The 21,641-nt window shown below is 36.6% G+C and overlaps 1 protein-coding gene and 1 pseudogene across 7 annotated transcripts in view; both read right to left on the reverse strand.

The window, feature by feature from the left end:
- Positions 1-21,641, reverse strand: part of UVRAG (UV radiation resistance associated) — a 316,651-nt gene that overhangs the window by 93,548 nt on the left and 201,462 nt on the right. The window lies entirely within an intron of this gene.
- On the reverse strand, positions 8,336-21,248 carry LOC309668261 (tomoregulin-1 pseudogene; annotated as a pseudogene). The gene has a single exon. The product of its transcript is annotated as a tomoregulin-1 pseudogene (transcript).

Below are 21,641 nucleotides of genomic sequence, written 5' to 3' on the forward strand. Positions count from 1 at the left end.
AGGCTGAACTCCCTGAGAAGAGCCTGAAGATACAGGAAAATTTGCTGATTATACAGAGGCACTTTCAGAGGAAGCAGCTGGGGGAATAGAGGGCTGGGTCAGGGTCCACAAAGGAGAGGGCATTTTGAAGACGATGGAGATGATTACAAAAGGTTTTGATGTGTTTCGATGGAAGGCTGAGGTATTCCCATCTGGTAGCTTCTATTTTCTCTACAAAGTCAGAAATGGGATGATTTATCAAGAAGGAAAGGGAAAACTGGGGATGGGGAAAAAAGAGAGAAGGTTTAAGACGGTCATGTGGAAGGAGAATCAGATATCTAGGATGTATTAGTCCAACTGAAATAGATGACCTGAATTTACAGTGCTCCAATCTTTCCAACTGTTTGATTTTTTTCCCATAGGTAAGTGGGTTAGAGGTAAGGATGATGGGATAAGAATATCTAGGATATTGAAAAGAGAGAAACTACAACATGAAGCCACTAGGGTAATGACAGTGGCCTAGCCAGGGCAGGAAGATGGGGGCAGTCTATAAGGAGGTGCATAAATCTGCAGAGACTCTTAAAATGATAATAAAATGGGTTAAAAACAACAAATCTAATGCTTAATGCCAGTGATAAAATAATCCTCCCAGAAAAAAAGTCTTTTGTTGGTCTCAGTTCTAAACAATTGCTGCAGTGACTGTTTGATTTCTATATGTATGCAATCTTCAAATCAGGATGTTTTCATTATGCATATGCTAATAAATATTATATCAACACGGAAATTAATTCAAAGAACTCCCAGCTGTACAGTCAGCCCAACAAAGTGGACTAAACTACACGCTTCCAATTTGATTAAATTTCAAATGGTTTGGAATCTTCGAAGCTTCCTTTGGACACAGTTTGTGTCCCCAGACTGTCTGGTGTAACATATTCCCACATATTCCTGTGTTTAAACAGTAGGTTCAAAATAAACAATGATAGCAATGTGCAATTTTTCTTAGTTCCAAATTATTTTTTTTTCGTGGTGTAGTTTTAGATAAGGTTATTCAGATACAAAAATATTTACAATCAGCCTTGAACAAGGTATAGTAAAATACAAACCTTTAAAATTGCTCCCTGAAGATGGGCACACAGAAACTGTTCAAAAGAAAAAGTATATATATGTATATTTTTTTCAATAAAAGAAAATTTTCTGCTTTTCTTTTTTGGCTATTATCATCTGTTTCATGTCATGATTATTACTGAAAATAATTTTATCATATAGAGAAAGAGGTGTTGAAAATGATCTACTCCAAGTGTCAAAACACTAGGTACATGCTACTGAGAAGTGGTTTTGAATTGACATTACCTTCTCTAGACCCAGAGACATGGGAGGTAGAAGAAACAAGTCTCCTCTTGAGAAGGCTCCAGGGTAAATGATACTTTCAGAAGAGAGCCAGTGATTTTACTTACCTCTAGCAGTTGTATACTACAGATATATAGTAAAGAGGCTGAAGACTTGTATATATTATAGTCACTGAAGAGGGGTTTCAGAAAACACAGAGGAAAGGTCTAGGAGGGAAGTGAGGAGAGAGAGATAATAGATCAAAGGAGAAGCAGCAAACAAAAGATAACAATGTTGAAATAATTCATGGGCAGAGGGTGACAAAAGTCCTTATAAAAGAGTAAGAAGAAAGGTGATCTTCCCCTTTCCTCCTTTGGGGAAGGAAGAGAGAGAGAATGTATAATAGGAAATCATATATACCAGTGAAAAAAAGATATTAAATTTGATATAACAGGTAATAAGATGCCATCACAAGTTTTTAAAGGAGAAATTACATAATGAAAAGATTTACATCAGATTATTCTCTTTGCCAATATTAAATATAGTTCTTTAGACAGAGCTGTACTAAAAAGAGAAGGGAATTTCAGGGAAATCGAATTCCAAATAATTTCAGTAAGAAGGTTAAAAAAATCCCCATTTTTAAAAAACTTTGTAAGTTGCAGGGTTGTGAAAATTGTTAAAGAATTCAGAATCAATTTCCCTGTAGAAACCTTCCAGTTTTTCCACACCCTTTTAGTAACTGTTGAAAAATATTCTACAGGCAAATTTCAGTGAACAGAGCAAAATTAAAGGATGGAAAGCATGTCTATTTTAATAGTCATTTTTATAAAATAAAAATTCTGCCAAGTAAATCAAAATCACATTCCACAACATTAACAGCCATCCTGCATTTGCCCAGGTTTAACAGCACCTGTTTCCCACAAAATCTGTAAAGGTTTTTTTTTTTTTTAAACTACAATTAAGCGTGCAAGGTGCATAAACCTACATACTTGGTAATGCCAAAAGATGTTTCCATCTGGAATATGAATTTGGAAGAAAAACTGCTCACCATTTTAAATTTCTACTTCACAATGTGTGCACATAATATAGATTTGCTTAAATATATCAGTGCAACTAATGGTATATGCTCTGTAAGCCACTTAGGTGCTCAACCCTTTACATCAAAGTTATTTATTTAATTATAATACCTATTTCTGGGGGGAGAAGAAAAGAAAAGTAGAAGGGGGATTTAGGTGTAAGGAGTTAAGCTTTGAAGTCAGAAAGGCATAGACTCAGGCCCACAGTTTTGTTACTTATTTGTAGTGTGAACTTGGGCATACTACTCTGAACCTGTTTTCAAATCTCTAAAATGGGTTTAATAACACCGATCTTCCAGGACTGCTTGTGAGAATTAAACTAAACAAAAAAAAAAGCGAAGACCCAGCACAGTTACCAGGATACAGTAGGCATTCAATTATCATTATTACTATGCGTCACCTCCCCAGTACCTATCTGTAAGTGCCACAAGAGAAGATACTATGTTTGCTGTACATTAATAGTAGGCAAGGAGCTCCAGCACCAGAGTAAAAGAGCCAGTGAGCACTGCCAAAATAACAACAGGGATGCTGATGCTGGATTTTATTTACTGAATATCTATTATGCATTAGGTATTGCACTTAGCATACATTATCAATACAATACAAGCACTTGTCCTATTATAGGCACTGTTATTGAGGTGCCCAAGGTCACACGGTCTTTTCTAACACTCAACTACAACCACAGATCTTACCCAACTCGACCTCACCTCTGCCCCAAGTTGGGATTAGCTATTCCTCTCTCATAGAACCCTGTACACTCACCAACGCAGGACCTTTGACACTATTGTAATTGCGTGTTTATGCCTCTGTATCTTCCACAAGAATGGAAACTGTTATTAATACTGTATCCTAGTTCCTTGAGCACAACGTCTGGAACATTTTTACCTGTTCAATGGAGGGAGGAGTAAATGTAGGGATGAAGTGGTAGAGCTAGAATTCCAACTGGTGCCTTTTGACTCCTCATCTTAAACTAGTTCTACACCATGTACCCAAGCCCCACCCCCGCCCAGTAATAATCCCATTTTGTAAATTTGTATTATTTTGTAAATTTCACTTAGTCAAGATTTCTATAAAAAATTTGTGGGATTTCTTCAACTCACAAATGAGATGTTCATGAACCAAATTATTACCAAATTTCACTGATTTCATAAGCTGGCACCTTGAAAACAACCAAATCTAGCTTTTATGTGGCAACCTTTTGGGTTTAGTAAGTCAAAAAGGCAGCGAATGTTGACACCAATAACTATAGATCTTATTAAAGTCCAAAATGCAACTCCGAAAATCCTAGTAACAATATTACATACATTTATTACTTTGGAGACTTACATAAAGCAAAGCAGACAAAAAGCTTGGCAATAAATCCACACATTTTTGAAATATCCGCTTAATTTCACTAAATTGATTTTTCAATAACTGTGTGCATAAATCTGTTAACTACCTAAGTTTAAAGGTTAATTCAAGGTCATCTATCAGAAAGCCTAAAAACTTCTACCTGCTTTCTAGATATCAAAGCTCAAAATTGCATACATAAGTTAGCTAAAGTCAGTGTTTGAGAATGAATAGGCTGTCTACAAATTCCATATATTCAGAATATATTTGAGAAAGATGTATTTCAATTATGGAATTGCAAAAGGAATTACCTCAACTCATAATTTTACCCAATTTCAGCACACAAAAAGACAATTTAAAGGCCCTTAAAGTCATTCTGTTTAAGTATGGATTTCACAGGAGGAGGAAACTTGAAGAATCATTGATCTGGGAGCAACCAATGCTAACGCCTAGGTTGTCATAATCAATCTGCTTTAATTATCAACAAGTTTTTCCCATTTCTGACCAGTCATTTAGAGCTGACCTTCGACAAGTACTTACAAGTCATCGAAATCTCATTTTATTTTATAGCCTCATATTTGTTACTGGGCTAATCTTTACCTGTTCTACATCACACAACAGCTTACATATTTGAATGGCCCAGCAGTAAATTTCCATGGTCCCCCCTGGGTCAGTCAGATGTTAGCTGTTAAGTAAAGCTAAAAGGATCTATGCTTCATAAATTTCCTTCAGGGTCCACATTTGCTCTTACAGGCTAGGCTTTCAAGCCCAAACATCTTTATAGCTATGTGCAGTGATTTATTAACTCCTCCTTGTTTTTATCCAAAAAGATCAATCACATATGTATCAATAAGCTGGTGTGCTGGTGACTGCTTTTTATTGTACATATAACCACCTGCCTTTAATACAAACTTGAGTCTAAAGCTTTTGTAAACTCTTGCGGGATTTTAACAACTTTCACCTGTTTCTAATTTGGTACAAAACATATGGTTTAGCTCTGCTATTTTGTTCTAAGCCAGCCTTTCCTCTTATGGACCCAACAATATAAAAGAAAACAAATCCAGAGCACAAAAACCTAAATTTGGAGGATGTCACACACACACACACACACACACACACACACACACACACACACACACACACACACTTGGCCCATTACTTATGAATAGCAGTTTTGACATATAACAGGAATAAATTATTATTTAGTTTCCTTTTTTATTTTTAAAATTTTTATTTATTTATTTTAACATCTTTATTGGAGTATAATTGCTTTACATTGTTGTGTTAGTTTCTGCTGTATAACAAAGTGAATCAGCTATATGTATACATATATCCCCATATCCCCTCCCTCTTGCGTCTCCCTCCCACCCTCCCTCTCCCACCCCTCTAGGTGGTCACAAAGCACGGAGCTGATCTCCCTGTGCTATGCAGCTGCTTCCCACTAGCTATCTATTTTACATTTGGTAGTGTATATAAATTCAAAATGGATTAAAGACCTAAATGTAAATTATTTTATAGTTATGAAATTATTACATTCCTTGGCAAACAACTAGATGTGTCCTACATTACTCTTGAGGTTTCTAAGAATTATGTTCAAACTGTGAAAATGGCTGTTTAACCTCAGGACCTCAAAAAAGGTAACAGCCATATCTAGTTGCCTGTGAGGTTACGGAAGAGAGTTCCTATCTTTACATTCAGGAATCTACATTGGGCCAGGTGAAACCAAGGTTTTCTTTTCTCTTTCCTTATCCCTCTCTAAATTAGACCAAAAGTTTAAGAAGAGGCAGGGTGCCGGCAGAGAGAGAACTACCACCTAACACAGCATGGTAAAGTCAATACTAAAATTAAGAGTGTCTGGGTGATAGGGCAGGGAGGAGTAAATCCTCAGGAAAAAGTGACTAACAGAAATGTCTAGGAAAGGCAGAGAAGTCAACATACCTCCCACGGCTCTCCCAGACTCTTCTACACATAGTTACTTTTGCAGTCATGGTGGGACCTGACAACACTGGCCACAGCTGGCATTTAATCTCCCATTCAAATTCCTCTCATCCTTTGAGTCCCAATGCAAATACTCAGTCCACTGAAGCCTCCCCCCAAGTCCCAGATCAGAATGGATGGTGCTTTAAGATTCATCAGTATTTATCCTCCGTTTGGAAGCAGGTAATCACATTATGGATTTGCTTTATAATCATATATTTACATATCTCTCTCTTGTACAATAATCTACATAACAGGCACTGAATAAATGTTTGTTGAATTGTATTAAATTGGTTTACAAATAAAAAGGTTTTGTATAAATAAAACATACTTAAAAATTAATGTTTATTTATCAAAAGAATACATGTACATGGTTTAAAAAGTCAAACTGCTCTACAAACTTGATGGTAAAAATATTAGTTTACATGTTTCTTAGGTAATACCTCACCTCTACCGCAACTCCTAAACCCCTGAGCCAACAATTCTCAATGCTTTAAGCTGCTTTTTAAAATATTTACCCTACATATACATAATTAATATTCTATATTCCTGTTTCTTGATTCTCTGGTTTTAAAAACAATCTATTGACAACCTACTGGAAAAGATGAGGATTTCTCTCTCTTACACATTGCTTCCCCATCTCTTCCCAAAACAACCACACTTCTTCCTCCCATTCTCTCAACAGGGTCAACGCCACATTTTGGGGGAATTCCCTGGCAGTCCAGTGTTTAGAACTCAGCGCTTTCAGTGCTGGGGCCCGGGTTCAACCCCTAGTCAGGGAACTAAGATCCCACAAGCTGAGCATGGCCAAAAATAAACAAACAAACAAAAACACATTCTTTGGTGAAATCAATGTGCAATGTTACAGTATTATAACTACGTAACTATTATTTTGAGTAGAGCCATATAATGAATGATATTTATATTTTCTTTCTTTTCATCATTGGTTCTTCCTGGAGTTAATTACCATCTAATTTCTTCATTTGTTAAATTTATTGATGTACCTCTAACTAATTCATTCTCTGACTCCCTGAAAGCAATGAAAATTCCCTCAAAATATAATTAAATACATCAGATAATCTTTCACTCTTTCTTTGTCCTCCTGCTCTCTAGGCCAGTTGAAGAGCTGACCTTCTACAATTTCCCTTCACCATCATCCTGAGATCCCTCTGCTTCTCTGCTGTGCTGGATCCCTTCTTTTCCTTGAATGATGTTTTACTTTTACTTGGTTTATTCCCTTGTATTAATAGAGCACATCTTCCAAGAGTTTCCTAGGAAAGGTGCATAGGGAGATTTTTTTTTTAAGGACCTCCATGTCTGAAAAGACTTTTCTACCATGTATTTGACTGATAGTTTGACACATATAGACACACCTGGTTTTTACTGTGCTTCACTTTATTGTGCTTCGCAGAGACTGCATTTTTTACAAATGGAAGGTTGTGGCAATCCTGCATCGAGGAAGTCTATTAGCGCCACTTTTTCCAACAGCATTTGCTCACTTCACCTCTCTCTGCCACATTTTGGTAATTTTTACAATATTTCAAACTTTTTCACTATTATCATATTTGTTATGGTGATCTGTGATCAGTGATGTTTGCTGTTACTATTGCAAAAAGATTACAACTGGCTGAAGGCTCAGATGATGGTTAGCATTTTTTAGCAGTATTTTTTCATTAAGGTTTGTACACTGTTTTTTAGACATAATGCTATTGCACACAACAGACCACAATATAGTGTAAACATAACTTTTATATGCACTAGGAAGCCAAAAAATTCGTGCGATTTGCTTTATTGTGGTGGTCTAGAATCAAGCCCACAGTATCGCCCAGGGATGCCATATATAAGACAAGCTTATAGAAATAATTTTCCCACGGTATTCTGAGGGCACTGTTCCATCACTTTCTACCTTTCAGTGTTGCCTTTGAGCAGTCAGATATCACGATTCCCATTCCATTGTATTTTTCCCCCTCTGCAAGGCTTCAGAATCTTCAGTTTACCTCTAGCATTTCGAAATATCACAGTGCTTGGCACTCACTGGGCTCCCACAATCTGAAATCAAGTCCTTCAAATTATTAGAATTTTTCTTATGTTATTTCTTGAATAATTTCCTACCCTCTTGTTTTCTCTTCCTTTTCTGTACTCACCATTAAATGAATGTTGGATTATCAGATATTTGAAGAATGGCTCTGATTTCTTATCTTTTCTCTCATATTTTGAATCTCTGCCTTTTGTATTTTTTTTTTTTGAGCTTTCCTTAACTTCACGTTCCAACTTTGTCCTGTTTTTTTTATTCCATCATTTTACTTTCTGAAGCTTTGCTTGTCTTTTAATGAACGCTCGTTTTCATACCATCTTGTTTTTGTTCTTAGATGTAGTACTTTCCCTTGTCTCACAGAGCATATTAATAGTCTTTAAATTTTGCTTTTTATAAAAAGTCAACTTTATTTATTGAGGTATAATTGACATATAACATTATATTAGTTCAGCTGTACAACATTAGATATTTATGTGTTTTTACTTTTTGTTGATCCCTAGTCTTTCTTCCCTTCACATTTCTTTTTTGATATTTATTTTGGCTTCTGTATCTCGTGTGAGAGCTCTCCCCAAATATCTGATGATCCTTGGCTGACCATTCATTCATTCACTCATTCATTTATTTAGTTTTTGGCTGTGTTGGGTCTTTGTTGCTGCATGCGGGCTTTCTCTAGTTGTGGTGAGCAGGGGCTACTCTTCGTTGCGGTGCATGGGCTTCTCATTGCGGTGGCTTCTCTTGTTGCAGAGCACGGGCTCTAGGTGCGTGGGCTTCAGCAGTTGTGGCATGCGGGCTCAGTAGTTGTGGCGCACGGGCTTAGTTACTCTGTGGCATGTGGGATCTTGCCGGACCAGGGATTGAACCCGCGTCCCCTGCGTTGGCAGGCGGATTGTTAACCACTGCGCCACCAGGGAAGTCCCTGACCATTCATTTTTAAAAGTGAGGCACTAAAACAGTGATTGATGGGACTCACTCATTCCCAGAAATACCCCCAGAGAACTGGCCATAACTGTGACACAAGTTTATGCACAAACCAAGCTCTGGTGATGGAACGGACTTACTATGATTGGTAAAAAGCCAGTTGTAATTTACTGCTGGGGGCTGAGCCCCACCTTCCATATAGCAAATGAAGAGAAAGAATAATTAACAAAATGGAGCTCTGCTGATAAGTAGGAAGCCAAGAATGGCTGTGGGTAGACAAGCAACTGCATGTGCCATGGCCCCTCCCACAAGCTACGAGCTTTATAAATTTGGTGAACATCTGTATGTATCACTTTTTATACTTTTAAAATACAAATGTTTACATGAACAATGAGAGATCATGTATATCATTCTGCAACTCACTTTTCCCCTCAGTGCTGTTTTTTAAGAGGTATTTTTGCTGATATACATATGTAATGCATTTCTTTGAACTCTTAATTAGTACTCTATCTTATGGATATTCAGACTTTACTTCTCTACTTCCTTACTGACGAAGATTTAGGCTGTTTCTACTTTTTTCTAATTTTTGCCCTCCTTTGAGCAAGTTTTTCTAGTATGAATACAGTTTCTAAGTATGTCCCCATTTTACTAGATTCCTCCAGAATGTTGCTGCTGCTAACCCTAGAGAACAATGTGTAGCTTTGGAAGTAAAATTTGACCTGTCTGTGACTCAGGTTACACATCAATACAAGGGGAATAATAACAGCATTAATCTCATACTGCTATTGTGACTATATAATTTTCAACAGTACCTGAAACATAGTAAGAGCAACTATAATTTTCTGAGTGATTACTATTGTTGTTATTACTCTTTATATTCCTAGAATAGAGTACAGAGCCTATTCGTATCTGTCGTGGGTTTTTTACTGTGTGCACCTGGTTAAATAAGAACTATTTCCCAGAATACCAGCACATGTGTGGATCCGGGCTAGAGCTGAACAAAAATTGGCACGAGATTTGGAGAAGAGACGTGAAGCAGCAGCCATGAAGCTCTGAAGTGAATGGTGGTTAGACCCAGTAAGAGACAGACGTGGGCTGCCTGCAGATTCCACCTGGTCTTGGTGCTCCTGTTCTGCATCTAGCTCTTGTTCCCAACCGCTGGTGCTGCTGACAAACAGTGACTCCAGGCCCACTAACAGATGCAGTGGTAACAGTCCTCCCTAGATGTTTCCCCACCTGCTCTCCTTTGGGGTTCCACTCGGCAGCTGGTTAGATCTTGCTTCCCACCTCCTGGCCTGAGCTGTCCACCTGCACCAAGCTTCTGAAGGGCTGGTTAGTGACTTTCTCTGATCCTCCAACTCCCCGTTTTGGATTCTTCTCCAGCTTCTCCCACAGTTTTGTAATATCTTATGCTTATAATAAATCCCTTATACCATAACACTCATACTGATTCTGCTTTCCTGACTGAAATCTGACTGATGGAATTAATATCCTTTCATAATTCTTTGAGCTGTTTCTTTTAACTACTGAACCAAAAGCTTTTTATATTGTCTGGATTCCATCCTTCTTTCTTGCCTTCCTTCCTCCCTCTTTCCTTTCTTTCTTTTGCTATTTACATGCTGAAGTTTTCACTCACTAACTTATAAAAGGAAATTTTTGTTTTAAATTGAATCTTGACAGGAAGAAGGGATTCTCCCATGATTTTCTGGACAAAAAACCAAAGTCTCCAAAAAGTATTTGGGTATCCTATTTATTTTTTAGCCAAACTAATTTCTGATATATTTTCATAAAAATCAGAGTAGCAGAAGGCCTAGTTAAACCAGGTACATATATGTGTACATTCGTTTATTCAGATATTTTATGTCCTTCATTATCATTTTTATAATGTTATATATTTTTCATTGATAAAGGTCTTTCACATTTTTATTAAATATATTACGAGGTACTTATATTGTGGTCACTCTCTATTTGGTTATTACTGGTATATAGAATTTACTTAATTTTCATGTTGATCTTATATCCAACAAATGTGCTAGTTTTCTAATTCTAATAGTTTGCAGATTCCCTCACAGCTTCTACATAACATTCATATCTGCAAAAGACAATTTTGTCCCTTTATTTAAAATATTTATACTTCATCTCTTTTCTCCATTTAATTACATAGACCAGGACCTCAAGCATAACGTTTTAAAATATTTTATTGTATAATAACTGGCATCCTTATCTGCTTTCTGACTTTAATGGAAATAGTTTCACTATTTAGCCTAATGGTTATTATAGGATTGATAACTATTCTTTAGCATTTTAAGGAAATTCCCTGCTTTTTCTAGTTTTCAAATAGTTTCTATAACAATGACTAGTACTATTTGCAATCATTTGAGGCTTTACCATGTGCCATATATATTTTACATGTACTGGCTCACTGAATCCACCCAAACACCTAATGAGGTGGGTACTATTATTATCTCCATTTTACAGACAATAAAGTAAAGCATTGGGGGATCAAGTAATCTGTCCAAGGTCACATGATGTAACTGTTTTCTATTACTATTTTAAAAAAATACAAAACATTTCTCAGATTAAAACAACAGATTATAAATCTTAAAAGTTCTCATTACAAGGAAAAAATTTGTAACTTTGTATAGTGATGGATGGTAACTAGCCTTATTGTTGTGATCAGCTCTCAGCATATACAAATATTGAATCATTATATTGTATACCTGAAACTAATATAATATGTCCATCACACCTTAAGTTTTTAAAAAAGCCACTCATTTATTAGCTCATATTTTTTGTAGGTCAGAAGTCCAGGCACAGCATAGTTGGGTTCTCTGCCCAACATCTAACAAGCATGAAATCAAGACAATACCATATACAATAAGTAAGAGTTTAGATTCAAACTCATGCCATCTGGTTCTACAGTTTATGCTCCTAATCAAAACCTATTATTGTCTTTCTAAATAAGTGTTGAATTTTATTGAATGCTTTTTCTGCACTTAGTAAAAAAACAACCACATGATATTTCTGTTTATCTGTTAATGAGTGAATTATGTGGAAGACTTTTTAGTGTTGAGCCACTGACTCTTCTCAACTGCTAGATTCAGCTTGCACACATTTTAATTTGTATTTTTGTATTTATGTCCATAAATCAGTTTGCCTACCAGTCTGTTTTTCATATTGTCCTGATCAGGTTGTTTATTAAATGCCTTCAAGGCAAAAGCTTGCTCACCTTATCTCTCTAGGTTCTTGCCATCACTCAGCTTTTGACCTAAGTATTCTTTATTTTATTGTCAACTAATAGATACATTTAAGATTCTTTTTTTAATCCTACATTTTCAGTGTTGGTCCAGATATCTATTCTATCATGCTCTGGAAACAGATCTTATTCAGTTTTCCCATTCCTTTTTAAATCAATTTTGTTATATTTTACATACTTTTTGCTAAAAAATTCCATTCTACCTAAAAGTTGTTCACAGTATGTTCTTATGATTTTTCAGTCTCTGTTGTATCTATAAGTGTCTCCTTTTTTGTTGTCATAATTTCCTCTCTGTATTTTTTTACTCAGCCACTTTTAAATAATACTTCTTCACTGCCATTCCCTCTAATCTCTATTCCTAGAATTCCTATTAGATGCATGTTGACACCTCTTAATTAACCTCTGTGTCCTATAACTTCTGTCTCATATATCTCTTTATCTCTCTGGGCTGCAATCTGGGTGACGTTTTTCATTTCTATTTACTATTCACAAATTCTCTCCTTAAGTGTGTCTAGTCTACTATTTATGAGGGTCTTTTTTTTTTTTTTTTTTAATATTTGTCTCACAAATGACTTTTATTTATTTACTTATTGGCTGTGTTGGGTCTTCGTTTCTGTGCGAGGGCTTTCTCTAGTTGCGGTGAGTGGGGGCCACTCTTCATCGCAGTGCGCGGGCCTTCTCACTATCGCGGCCTCTCTTGTTGCGGAGCACGGGCTCCAGACGCGCAGGCTCAGTAGTTGTGGCTCACGGGCCTACTTGCTCCGCAGCATGTGGGATCTTCCCAGACCAGGGCTCGAATCTGTGTCCCCTGCATTGGCAGGCAGATTCTCAACCACTGTGCCACCAGGGAAGCCCAAGGGTCTTTTTAAAAAATACATTTTTCTATGTCTTTTGAGTCACAACTACCTATTTCTTTTTATTTTTTTATTTTTATTTTTAATTTATTTGGCTGCACCTGGTCTTAGTTGCAGCACACAGGATCTTCGTTGCATGGCAGGTGGGATCTTTTTAATTGCGGCATGCAGGACCTTTAGTTGCGGCATGTGGGATCTAGTTCCCTGGCCAGGGATCGAACCTGGGCCCCCTGCATTGGCAACATGGAGTCTCAGCCACTGGACCACCAGGGAAGTCCCAACAACTACCTATTTCTGTTTCATAAAATCTCATTCTTTTTTTATGGATGCTATTTCTTCCTTTGAGAATTCTGAAATTCTTAAAAGTCTTTTTTTATATTATTATTTCTATTTCCTTATATGTGTATTCTCCTATTTTTTGGCCTTTCTTCGTATGTCCGTGGATTTCCCCTTTGGGTTTCCTACCCCCCGGACGTTTCATAAAAGATTAAAGTAGAAAAGAGTCAACTGAAAGAGCTATAAACAATTTAACCCTCAGTAAGTGTATGACTCCTAGATGAAGAGAGAGTATCTATACTCAAATTGAGTTTTAGTGTCTTCCAGGAGTTCAAGTGTTTGCAACACAATAGAGAAGAGAGGAATATTTTACTCAAAAGGCATCTGGTGAACATAATGATTAGCTGAGTTCTAGGAATCAATCTTTTTCTAATATTATCTGATGTTGCTCCATGTATACAAGTGTACACTCAGGCACACCCATGTGTGAAATTCACGACAATGAATCATTTCTAATTTAATGTTTGTAACCTTTTATTTCATTGGCTAGTTTTGAGTGTGAAAACACTGCTTATTGTTCCTCTGAATTAGTCTTGTCAAACAAATAGGTCCTGATGTCAGCATATTTTTGCAGGGAGTGAGGACTGGGTCATTTAAGCATAATTACATTATTTTCACTGGAAAAGCCAAAAAACTGAAATAGATATTCTGAACTAACAACCTTTAAGTTGGCCCTAAAACTTTATCTAAAAAGTACTTTCTAGTCAATAATCGGGCCTTTACTCTCAGTGACAAAATGACTGTTGAGACTAGTCCCAAACCACCCGTCAACCAGCCATATCATTCTCTGCTCAAAATCAGATTGTCTTTCTTGCTCTCCCAGGGGTATGTCTGATGAATCTTGCAATGTGTTCATAAGACAAGGTAAAGAAAGGAGTGTTATTGAATAAACGGCACAAAACAAGGTATTTTTATTATCTCTCAAATTAGATAATAAACTGAGATAATATGCTCACTTTCTTAGTCTGTATCTGCTCTATAAAAACATCTAGCCTTTACAGAACTGATTTTAAACTAATCATTTATTTTAAAAGGGAAAAAAAGAGATGGTTTTAACTGTTTTTTAAAAAAATGATAGAGTAGGCTTTATTCAAATCTGTTTGTTAAACAGACTATTTTCACAACATCTAAATCTACTTTTCAGTGATCCGTTCCATCATTGCTACCATATACTTTTAAAAATTCAGAATTATTTTTTCAAAGAGAGAAATGATCAAATTCCAGTTCATACATCTTATAAATATTTTACATCTAACACACATAGCTTTACAGTTCATGCAACAGGTAGTGTCTAAAAAATCAGTTAATAAATCTCAAGAACATTGAAATGTCTAAACACAGTGTCTTCTAGATTTTTTTTGTAAGAAAAGTAATCTGTAAACATCTATACCTTCAGTTCAAGCTTGGTCATTTGCTGTGGTCATTGTGGAAGAAGTGGGTATGACTTTATAACCATTTGGAAGTCTTTGCAAAAATATTACATTGCATGGGTAAAGAACAAGTCTTAGAATTACCATGTAGTACAAATTTGTGAAATCAATTTCTGTATTTAAAAACATAAAACAAAGACTACTAAACAGTCCAAAACTGTTGTAGCTGAATATTCTAAATACGAGCCAACAGTACTACACTAAAAATGTCCAGAAATAAGGCCTCTGAAATAAATATTTCCATTCTTTAAAAAAAAGACAAAATAAATATACATCACATGGTCAGTATACATATAAAAGTCATCAGTTTAAACCATTCTAGAAATATGTATCTGAAGTAAAATGGCCTAGGTTTTGCTGCTGTCGTCATCCTCTATTGTTTTTAGGGCATTTTCTTGTTATGCACATGACAACTGCTACTATAATGGCAATCTGTACAGCTCCAATAATTGCTGCAGTAAGAACATGAGTGAGCTTTTGCCTACTTGGCACTACATAGAGAATACTAAAGTCTGTCTTTTCACAGTGCTGTCCAGTGTAACCAGATTCACATCTATAAGATGCCTGAGTAGAATAAATGAATTCACATTTTCCATGGATACAGTAACTATTGAGGTTTTCAGGGCAAAGCATGTGGTTTCCAATATAAACATCTTCCCTTTGATCACTAGCATCTTTCACATCTGGTTGATATTGTAGTCCATCATTTTTCTTTCCCAACAAACTAGTGTCATCTGTGTCTGTGCAATGACCAAGATGCCTTATATCAATTTGTTCTTGTTTTATATAAGATGCTTCTCGAACAAAACAGGGATTGTTATAGGAACTCCCATCAGAAGCAGACACAGGATTAAAACTGTATCCACTGCAATCTATATTACATACACACCCAACATTCTCTGCATCTTCATCACACTCAGCTTTATATTTGCAAGGTCCACACTTGGAGTGTTTTCTGCGAACAACTCTCCCTACCCCTTCCTCTTCTCTCTCTCCAGATCCAGAGCCATTATCAGAGTAGCATAGTCCCCTTGCTACTACTATTATCTCTTCCTGGTGCTTACAAGCAGCCCTTCTGAGAAAGCATTCATTTTGGTACGTGTCCCCATTTGATCCACAGATGGGAATATAATTTGTATGGCACATATACATAACTTCTGAGAATTTTGTGCCTTTTTGTTTTTTTGGCTGTGTTAAGTCTTCGTTGCTGCGCTCGGGCTTTCTCTAGTTGCGGTGAGCGGGCTTCTCATTGCGGTGGCTTCTCTTTTTGCGGAGCATGGGCTCTAGGTACGTGGGCTCAGTAGGTGTGGCTCTCGCAGGCTCTAGAGCGCAGGCTCAGTAGTTGTGGTGCATGGGCTTAGTTGCTCGCGGCATATGGGATCTTCCGGGACCAGGGATTGAACCCGTGTCCCCTACATTGGCAAGTGGACTCTTAACCACTGCGCCACCATGGAAGTCCCTGCCATTTTTTTTTTTTGAATTTTATTTTATTTTTTTATACAGCAGCTTCTTGTTAGTTATCTATTTTATACATATTAGGGTATATATGTCAATCCCAATCTCCCAATTCATCCCACCAGCCACTCCATTAGTATAATCCAAAGACCTAGAAAAATGTCTCTCAGGCAGTACATAATTACTGAACATTTGATGAATGAATGAATAGGTGAGCAGGTTCATTTATGCGTTTATAATTCTGATACTATGAACCCTGACTTTGAATTAGCATTTAATAATACAAATACTACAAAATTGAGTTAAGTGTCTATTCCAAATTGCATGCTAAAAAGACAGGTAGGTTCCCCCCAAAATGATACAAAATGAGAAAGGAAACTTCTTTCAATTAAGTGTGACCAACCTGTATCTTCTTAGAACAGAATACTGCTTATCACTTCCCCTAGAAATCTCTGAAGGAAAATAACATGCTATTTATTTACCAAATTCTTTTCAACCACCTCAGGAATCTCCCATTTTTTTATTTATGCAGAGACCACAAATAATATAGAAGCCAGAAAATAATAAAAGTCTTGTATCTCCCATACAGAACACTATTTAGCAAATTCAATATTAGGAGGTGACTTCTAAAAAGTTTTTCCTCTAGTAACTAATTTTTTAAAGTCAGAAATGACAAAATTATGCTACTGCACACTCAAAAATAAATATTCCTTCTATGGAATATTTTACAACAGAAGTTGTCTCAGTAAATTCATTCGTCATCTACACATTTTAAAAAGGTTTAGTAGAGCTGTCAATCAAACTCCAAGACACTTGCCATTTCTCATTAACTTTCCAACTGTATATTTATACAAACTAAATAATAAAATGCTCCAATTGCTTACTGGTGTGTTTAATTAACTTACAGCAGTAAATTTCTATAACTACCGTTAACACTTCTAGTATTTCATCACTAGACTCTCCACATCATGAACCTGGGAGTCATCATTTATATTAATGGGAGTTACTAACAAGCAGGATGGGAAGAATTAATTCTCTTGTAAGTCTTTTAAAAAGGTTTCCAATATTATAAATGAGTAGCACTCAAAATTCTTGGCATTATTATCATCAATACTTCCTCAAAAGTAAATATGGAGAACCACTATTATAAATCTAAAACTAATCAAGCAAGAACTGGTATATGAAAATTACATGAATTATGAGAAAAAGTAACCACCTGCATCAGCCCTGTATGAAAAGGAGACGCTGTATACAAAGAAACATGTATTCTAGTCTTAAAGGAAGTAGCTTTAAGGAAAAAAAGGGGGGGGCTTCCCTGGTGGCGCAGTGGTTAAGAATCCGCCTGCCAATGCAAGGGACATGGGTTCGAGCCCTGGCCCGGGAAGATCCCACATGCCGCGGAGCAACTAAGCCCGTGCACCACAACTACTGAGCCTGAGCTCCAGAGCCCGCAAGCCACAACTTCTGAGCCCACGTGCCACAACTAATGAAGCCTGCGCGCCTAGAGCCCGTGTTCCAAAACAAGAGAAGCCACAATGAGAAGCCTGCTCACCGCAACAAAGAGTAGCCCCCGCTCACTGCAACTAGAGAAAGCCCGTGCACAGCAACGAGGATCCAACACAGCCATAAATATATGAATGAATGAATGAATGAATGAATAAATAAATAAATTTATAAAAAAAGAAAATTATGTTTCACTGTAATGGAGACCCTGAAAGGAATAGTACAAAAGGATAGAGTCACTTTAAAAAAAGTAAATACTAGCTATATAATTGTGAATAATTCCAATACAGAATAATAGGGGTAACCAAGAGATAATTTAATTATCTACATAATATAGACACAATAAATATTCATAGATAGCATATATGTAAAAGCTACTCAAAAGCCTAATATATAACCAAGAGTGAGGCTGTTAGGTTGAAGAAGGTGTGTGCAGATTTAACTGTATTTTCAAATTGCCCTCTGAAACAAACTCTCACAAAGGATAAGAGTTCCTTTTCATCTATATGCTCACCAAATTAGGTACTAAACAGGCATTCGATTTTTGGCCAGGTTGATGGATGTAAAATGGTATCTCTTGTGGTGTTAATTTGCATTTTCCCAATTACTAGTGAGACTAGTAAAATACTAGTGAGTATTTTTTCCTTATGTTATTAGATATTTAGGGTTTGTTCTTCTGTAACAGCTTCCTTATACACTATGTCCATATTTCTATTGGGTTGACTGCTCCTTTTCTTATCAATATATAAAGGGTTTTTTCCCCACATATTCTGGATCCTGACCCTTGGCTGATCTATGTGATACGAATCTCTTCTCCTGATATGTGGCTTACCTATTCATCTTGTTTTTGTTTTCTTTTGTTATTAGCAAGTTTTAAAAAATGAAATCAAAGTTATGGATCATTTCTCGTATTATGGTCTGTATGTTTCTGTGATTTATTTAAGAGATCCTTTCTGAATTAGAAGCCATGGACTTCTCAAATTTCTCATGTCTACTTATTATTATCACCCAGTATACAAATATTTACTGACTGACTATTATATGCAATGGTAATTTTATATAAATTCCCTCTTTTACTCTTCACATTTCTCTAAAGCCAGTGCACGGAGACTAGTGAGGCGAAATAAACTGGTTCAAGATGTGCTTGATACTGAAGTTCTTTCAGAAGAGTGAAATGGAAAAGCCATTTCTCCTTTCCTAAGTTTAGAAAACACAACTTTTATTATTCACGTGCCAATATATATAGTTAATCCCTGTTAAATAGTTATACATGGAAGTGACTATATGTTTAAGTCAAATCAGTCATATATTTATTATAACCAACCTGTGATCTAGAACACTTTATAAAGATATATTACTATGCTTTGAGTAAATGGATATATGTATATTGATATTAACCACTCAAAGCTAATCATCTTTGAAAGTAATTTTCATTTTTACCTCAACTAAAGATTGAACTATTAACTTATCCCTCTTTTATTTATGCCTAAAAGAAAACTGCTGAGCAACTTGAAGTCACTCACCAGGCTGGGTGAGAAACTAGATGCTTTGGCCAATGGAAAGGTGCAATACCTGTTTTGTGCCAGGGTGTGTGTGCTTCTGTTGTATCTAGCCTTTGCTTGGGCAGCTCCTAAGCCTCTTCCACACTCAGCAGCTCAGATGTTTAGGGGCCACCTCCTAAAGCATGCCTTTGCTGGCTGCTCAACTCATCCCCAAGTATTTCTAACATGACCCTTATAATGCTGAGGATGACTGTCTACTGACTTGCTCTCCATCCCTGATGCCACTTCAGCAGCTGAGTAATTTCACCTAATACCAGCAACTTGTGCAGTGACAAACGTCTACTAGTCCTCAACATATGGTTTGACTTCAGTGATGTAACTCTTTTGCAATTTAACTCTCCTGTGACTTAACTATACATGAGTTAACTCTCATATCAATTTTTCATTTCAAGGAATTAGAGAAGAAAAACTCTGAATACCAATTGATCATTTAATCCAATTCAGAAGTTACATTTGGTGATCTTGTAACTGTAAATTATTGTGGGGAGAGGCGTAAAAAATGGCAGTGAATAGAACTATCTGGTTAAAAGAATGATATAAATTTGTTTTACAATTACACTATTATCCAGGACATAAATGTTATTCCTAGAAAACTGTCTAAAGAACTATTATAATAAGATGCTTTGGGAAGTTAAAATAAGTTCACATCTACCTAAAAATAATTTTCTTATTCTTTCCACCCATTTATTTCTTCAGAAAACCAAAAGATTCCACAAATCACTTACAACAAACTCTCCGGCTTGATATAATTATCCTCATATCCCTCATTATTTGCCTACCAAAAAATCTAACATAAGAATTAAAGGAAAGAAAGATACTACTTTCAATGTAACATCAATAAAATTAAGTCTTATTTATTAGAGTAAATGATTAATTCATATCAGAATCCAAAGCATCTATGCTGTCATATGATACACATTAATAACAGACTGCAGAAGGCCAGTCCATGCTACCTGGAGAGCTCATTGATGCTCTGGGGACCTCCTGTTGAGAAACACTGATTTCACATATTCTAATAATGTAACAATCTTTAACCCATGACTTAGCCTACTATTAACTAAATATATTATTCCTCTACCTTCCCCGGTCCCTCAAAGCATTACACTGAACCTCTCTGATTGGAGCACACTGCAAACCAGAAAAGCAGTAAGTTCAAGTTAGGGTCACATGTCAGAGTCATCTGGTTTTCTTTTTTATTCCACTGTCCCATTACATTACTGTATTTTAATTTAGTTGGTTGCAGAAAGCTGAGATGACAATAATACTAGAGAAGACTTCCTCATCCAGATAATAACATCAGCACTGTAAAACACACTTCATTAAAAACAACACACACAACAATATGCTTCCAAGTGTCAGAGATGAAATAGCTACACAATTACTTTTGACTCATTTTCCACATTTCCCCTCTCTCAGTGGACTGCCTAATCTCCATAAGGTGTTCATTTCCTGTTTCACCCAGCAACCACCTTCTGCATTTTTATTTTGTTGATTTCTGCTGCCTAAAATTTCCATGGGGATTCCTCATTTTAAAACACACTCTTTGCTCTCACTCCTGAACACAGCCCCATTAGCACGGCTGCCTGTGCCTTGGATTACAACAGGCACTGAAGTTAATAGCTTCCCATGGTCCTAAGGGAGTGTATGAAACAAGGATTGTCCTGGCCAGAGCATCTAGAGTTAAAACTATGGGCTAGAGCATGGAGTGTCAGATTACTTAATAGCATTTGCAGAAACTGAACATCCCTTTTGCTCTCCTAATTCAATTCAAAAAATATTTATTGAGTGTTTACACAATACAAAGCTCTCGGTAAGACAATGGAATAAGTTTCATGCCAAGTAAGATGCAGTTTCTACACTGAAAATATTTCAGACAAGAAAAAGACAAATAGCTCTAATACATCACTTGTATCACTGGGTTCTTGTTAAAATGAAATGAGAACATATATAAACATAATTCATTTCTGAGATACTATATAGAAAGAATTGTTCATAGGATTACAAAAGACTGTGACAGTCCATCAAACTATGGGGATTTAAGAAAGACTTTACGAGGAAAGTTTTAGATAATAACGGAAGAGCGTTATGTACAACCACAATTAGGTTATGAACTGAGAGGGCACTGGGATAAGACTAAAAAAGTAAGTAGCAGGCCAGGCTGGGAACTGTTTAACTATTTGAACATGCTCTACATTCCTTTTAAGAATAAGGGTTTCAGGGCTTCCCTGGTGGCGCAGTGGTTGAGAGTCTGCCTGCCAGTGCAGGGGACACGGGTTCAGGCCCTGGTCTGGGAGGATCCCGCGTGCTGCGGAGCGACTGGGCCCGTGGGCCACCGCTGCTGAGCCTGCGTGTCTGGAGCCTGTGCTCTGCAGCAGGAGGGGCCGCGATGGTGAGAGGCCCGCGCACGGCGATGAAGAGTGGCTCCCGCTTGCCACAACTAGAGAAAGCCCTCGCACAGAAACGAGGACCCAACACAGCCAAAAATAAATAAATAAATAATTAAAATTAAAAAAAAAAGAATAAGGGTTTCAGCATTCGCTAAACTGATAGGTTCTAAAACACAGACACTTACTTGACTCATTAGCAGATATTAGGCAGTAAACTC

The sequence above is a fragment of the Balaenoptera physalus genome, assembly GCF_965194825.1.
Source record: "Balaenoptera physalus genome assembly, chromosome: 10".
Lineage (NCBI taxonomy): Eukaryota > Metazoa > Chordata > Mammalia > Artiodactyla > Balaenopteridae > Balaenoptera > Balaenoptera physalus.